We start from the raw sequence: 4,573 nt of genomic DNA on the forward strand, positions 1-4,573 counted from the left end.
AGACCTGGTTTAGTCCTGGTTTAGTCCTGGTTTAGTCCTGGTTTAGTTCTGGTTTAGTCCTGGTTTAGTTTAGTCCTGGTTTAGTCCTGGTTTTTAGTCCTGGTTTAGACCTGGTTTAGTCCTGGTTTAGACCTGGTTTAGTTCCTGGTTTAGTCCTGGTTTAGTCCTGGTTTACCTGGTTTAGTCTGGTTTAGTCCTGGTTTAGTCCTGGTTTAGTCCTGGTTTAGTCCTGGTTTAGACCTGGTTTAGTTGGTTTAGTCCTGGTTTAGACCTGGTTTAGTTCCTGGTTTAGGTTTAGTCCTGGTTTAGAGTCCTGGTTTAGTTCCTGGTTTAGTCCTGGTTTAGACCTGGTTTAGTCCTGGTTTAGCCTAGTCCTGGTTTAGTCCTGGTTTTAGAGTCCTGTTTGTTTAGACCTGGTTAGACCTGGTTTAGTTCCTGGTTTAGTCCTGGTTTAGTCTGGTTTAGTTTAGACCTGGTTTAGTCCTGGTTTTAGACTGGTTTACTGGTTTAGTCCTGGTTTAGACCTGGTTTAGTCTGGTTTAGACCTGGTTTCCTGGTTTAGTCCTGGTTTAGTCCTGGTGGTTTAGTTCTGGTTTAGACCTGGTTTAGTCCTGGTTTAGTCCTGGTTTAGTCCTGGTTTAGACCTGGTTTAGACCTGGTTTTAGACTGGTTTAGGTTTAGTCCTGGTTTAGACCTGGTTTAGACCTGGTTTAGACCTGGTTTAGACCTGGTTTAGTCCTGGTTTAGTCCTGGTTTAGACCTGGTTTAGACCTGGTTTAGTCCTGGTTTAGTCCTGGTTTTAGTTTCCTGGTTTAGACCTGGTTTAGTCCTGGTTTAGTCCTGGTTTTAGTCCTGGTTTAGACCTGGTTTACCTGGTTCTGGTTTAGACCTGGTTTTAGTTTCCTGGTTTTTAGTCCTGGTTTAGTCCTGGTTTAGACCTGGTTTAGTTCTGGTTTAGACCTGGTTTAGACCTGGTTTAGTCCTGGTTTAGTCCTGGTTTAGACCTGGTTTTAGACCTGGTTTAGTCCTGGTTTAGTTTCCTGGTTTAGACCTGGTTTTTTAGTTTTAGACCTGGTTTAGACCTGGTTTTAGTCCTGGTTTACCTGGTTTAGTCCTGGTTTAGTCCTGGTTTAGTCCTGGTTTAGTCCTGGTTTAGACCTGGTTTAGTCCTGGTTTACCTGGTTTCCTGGTTTAGACCTGGTTTAGACCTGGTTTTAGACCTTTTGGTTTAGTCCTGGTTTAGACCTGGTTTAGTCCTGGTTTACCTGGTTTAGACCTGGTTTAGACCTGGTTTAGACCTGGTTTAGACCTGGTTTAGTCCTGGTTTAGTCCTGGTTTAGACCTGGTCCTGGTTTAGACCTGGTTTAGACCTGGTTTACCTGGTTTAGGACCTGGTTTAGACCTGGTTAGTTTAGTCCTGGTTTAGTCCTGGTTTAGACCTGGTTTAGTCCTGGTTTAGACCTGGTTTAGACCTGGTTTTAGGTTTTTAGTCCTGGTTTAGACCTGGTTTAGTCCTGGTTTAGACCTGGTTTAGTCCTGGTTTTAGACCTGGTTTTAGACCTGGTTTAGTTTAGACCTGGTTTAGTCCTGGTTTAGACCTGGTTTTAGTCCTGGTTTAGTCCTGGTTTAGTTCTGGTTTAGTCCTGTTTAGTTCTGGTTTACCTGGTTTAGTCCTGGTTTAGTCCTGGTTTAGTCCTGGTTTAGGTTTAGTCCTGGTTTAGTTTTGGTTTAGTCCTGGTTTAGACCTGGTTTAGTTGGTTTAGACCTGGTTTAGTTCTGTTTAGTCCTGGTTTTAGACCTGGTTTAGACCTGGTTTAGTTCTGGTTTAGTCCTGGTTTAGACCTGGTTTAGTCCTGGTTTAGTCTGGTTCATCTTGTTTTAGACCTGGTTTAGACCTGGTTTAGTCCTGGTTTAGACCTGGTTTAGTCCTGGTTTAGTCCTGGTTTAGACCTGGTTTAGTCCTGGTTTAGACCTGGTTTAGTCCTGGTTTAGACCTGGTTTAGACCTGGTTTAGTCCTGGTTTAGACCTGGTTAGTCCTGGTTTAGACCTGTTTTAGACCTGGTTTAGTCCTGGTTTAGTCCTGGTTTAGACCTGGTTTAGACCTGGTTTAGACCTGGTTTTAGTCCTGGTTTAGTCCTGGTTTAGACCTGGTTTAGTCCTGGTTTAGTCCTGGTTTAGACCTGGTTTACCTGGTTTAACTGGTTTAGACCTGGTTAGTCCTGGTTTAGACCTGGTTTAGACCTGGTTTAGTCCAGACGTTTTCATCGTCTTTGTGTAAAATCTGTTTTCTTCATCGTGTAGAAAAATAAAAAAATACTTTTACATTTTGTTTCAAATTCCAAACTTTCGTCGGTCGGTTTTGTTTTCACGACTTTGGGATTTGTTCAATAATTGAGAATTGATCAGGAGGAAGTTCTTCTGTTTGGTTTTTACAGGAAGATTTTTCTCTTTCCACTTTTATTTTTCAGTTGTTGTTTTTGTGTCAAACTTTCTGTGGCTGATGAAGAAAAGAGGAAAAAAACAAGAGCAGATTTACAACAGGTCAACTTCAAATAAAGACCTGGTCTGGTCCTGGTCTGGTCCTGGTCCTGGTCCTGGTCTGGTCCTGGTCTGGTCTGGTCTGGGTCTGGTCCTGGTCTTGGTCTTGGTCCTGGTCTTGGTCTGGTCCTGGTCTGGGTCTGGTCCTGGTCTGGGTCTGGTCTTGGTCCTGGTCTTGGTCTTGGTCCTGGTCTGGTCCTGGTCCTGGTCCTGGTCCTGTCTTGTCCTGGTCTTGGTCTGGTCTTGTCCTGGTCTTGTCTGGTCTAGTCCTGGTCTTGGTCTCTGGTCTTGGTCTTGGTCTTGGTCTTGGTCTGGTCTTCAGGTCTTGGTCTGGTCTTGGTCTTGGTCTGGTCTGGTCTGTCTGGTCTTGGTCTTGGTCCTGGTCTTGGTCTGGTCTAGTCTGGTCCTGGTCTGGTCTTGGTCTTGGTCTTGGTCCTGGTCTTGGTCTGTCTGGTCTGGTCCTGGTCTTGGTCCTGGTCTTGGTCGTTGGTGGTCTTGGTCTTCTGGTCTTGGTCCTGGTCTTGGTCTTGGTCCTGGTCTTTGGATCTGGTCTAGTCCTGGTTGGTCTTGGTCTTGGTCTTGGTCTGGTCTTGGTCTTGGTCCTTGGTCCTGGTCTTGGTCCTGGTCTTGGTCCTTGGTTCTGTCTGGTCCTGGTCTTGGTCTTGGTCCTGGTCTTGGTTGGTCTGGTCTGGTCTTGGTCTTGGTCTGGTTGGTCTTGGGTCTGGTCCTTGGTCTTGGTCCTGGTCCTTGGTCCTGGTCTGGTCTTGGTCCTGGTCTGGTCTTGGTCTTGGTCCTGTCTTGGTCTGTTCTTGGTCTTGGTCCTGGTCCTGGTCTTGGTCGTCTTGGTCTGGTCTATCTGGTCTGGTCTTTGTCTTGTCCTGTCTTGTCTTGGTCTTGGTCTTGTCTGGTCCTGGTCTTGGTCTGGTCTTGGTCTTGGTCTGGTCCTGGTCTTGGTCCTGTCTTGTCTGGTCTAGTCCTGGTCTTGGTCTTGGTCCTGGTCTTGGTCTGGTCTTGGTCTTGGTCCTGGGTCTGGTTCTTGGTCCTGGTCTTGGTTGGTCTGGTCTTGGTCTTGGTCTTGGTCCTTGGTCTTGGCCTGGTCCTGGTCCTGGTCCTGGTCTTGGTCCTGGTCTGGTCTGGTCTAGTCCTGGTCTTGGTCTTGGTCCTGGTCTTGGTCTTGGTCCTGGTCTTGCGTCTGGTCCTGGTCTTGGTCTTGGTCTTGGTCTTGGTCCTGGTCCTGGTCTTGGGTCCTGGTCTTGGTCTGGTCTTGGTCTTGGTCACCTGGTCTTGGTCTGGTCTTGGTCTTGGTCTTGGTCTTGGTCTTGGTCCTGGTCCTGGTCCTGGTCCTGGTCTTGGTCCTGGTCTTGGTCTGGTCTTGGTCTGGTCTTGGTCTTGGTCCTGGTCCTGGTCCTGGTCTTGGTCCTGGTCTTGGTCTTGGTCTGGTCTTGGTCTGGTCCTGGTCCTGGTCCTGGTCCTGGTCCTGGTCTTGGTCTTGGTCTTTGGTCTTGGTCCTGGTCCTGGTCTTGGTCCTGGTCTTGGTCTTGGTCTTGGTCTTGGTCTTGGTCTGGTCTTGGTCTTGGTCTGGTCCTGGTCTGGTCTTGGTCTTTGGTCTGGTCTTGGTCTTGGTCTTGGTCCTGGTCCTGGTCCTGGTCTTGGTCTTGGTCCTGGTCCTGGTCTTGGTCTTGGTCTGGACGGTGTTTGTGGAGGACAGGTTTGGGTGGAGGTTGTCGGGGGGCGTGTCTAGACGCTCGTTTCCGTGGAGATGTTGTGGGTTTGTGTGGAATGTTCCGCAGTGTGTGAATGGGCCACATGTGTCTCGCTCATGTCACTCGTCGCCGCAGGATCCGGTTTCAGGGAGCGAAGGCTAAACTTAGACGATTATTTGTTCCACGCACAGCTGCTCCACCACAGATACAGCCACGCCCACAACGCCATCGCCACAGATACAGCCACGCCCACAACGCCACCAACGCCACCAACGCCGCTCCACCACAGATACAGCCACGCCCACAACGCCACCACAGAAGAGCCACGCCC

This window comes from Boleophthalmus pectinirostris, unplaced genomic scaffold (genome assembly GCF_026225935.1).
Source record: "Boleophthalmus pectinirostris isolate CB_2022bp ecotype Guang Dong unplaced genomic scaffold, ASM2622593v1 HiC_scaffold_16, whole genome shotgun sequence".
In the NCBI taxonomy this organism is placed as follows: Eukaryota; Metazoa; Chordata; class Actinopteri; order Gobiiformes; family Gobiidae; genus Boleophthalmus; species Boleophthalmus pectinirostris.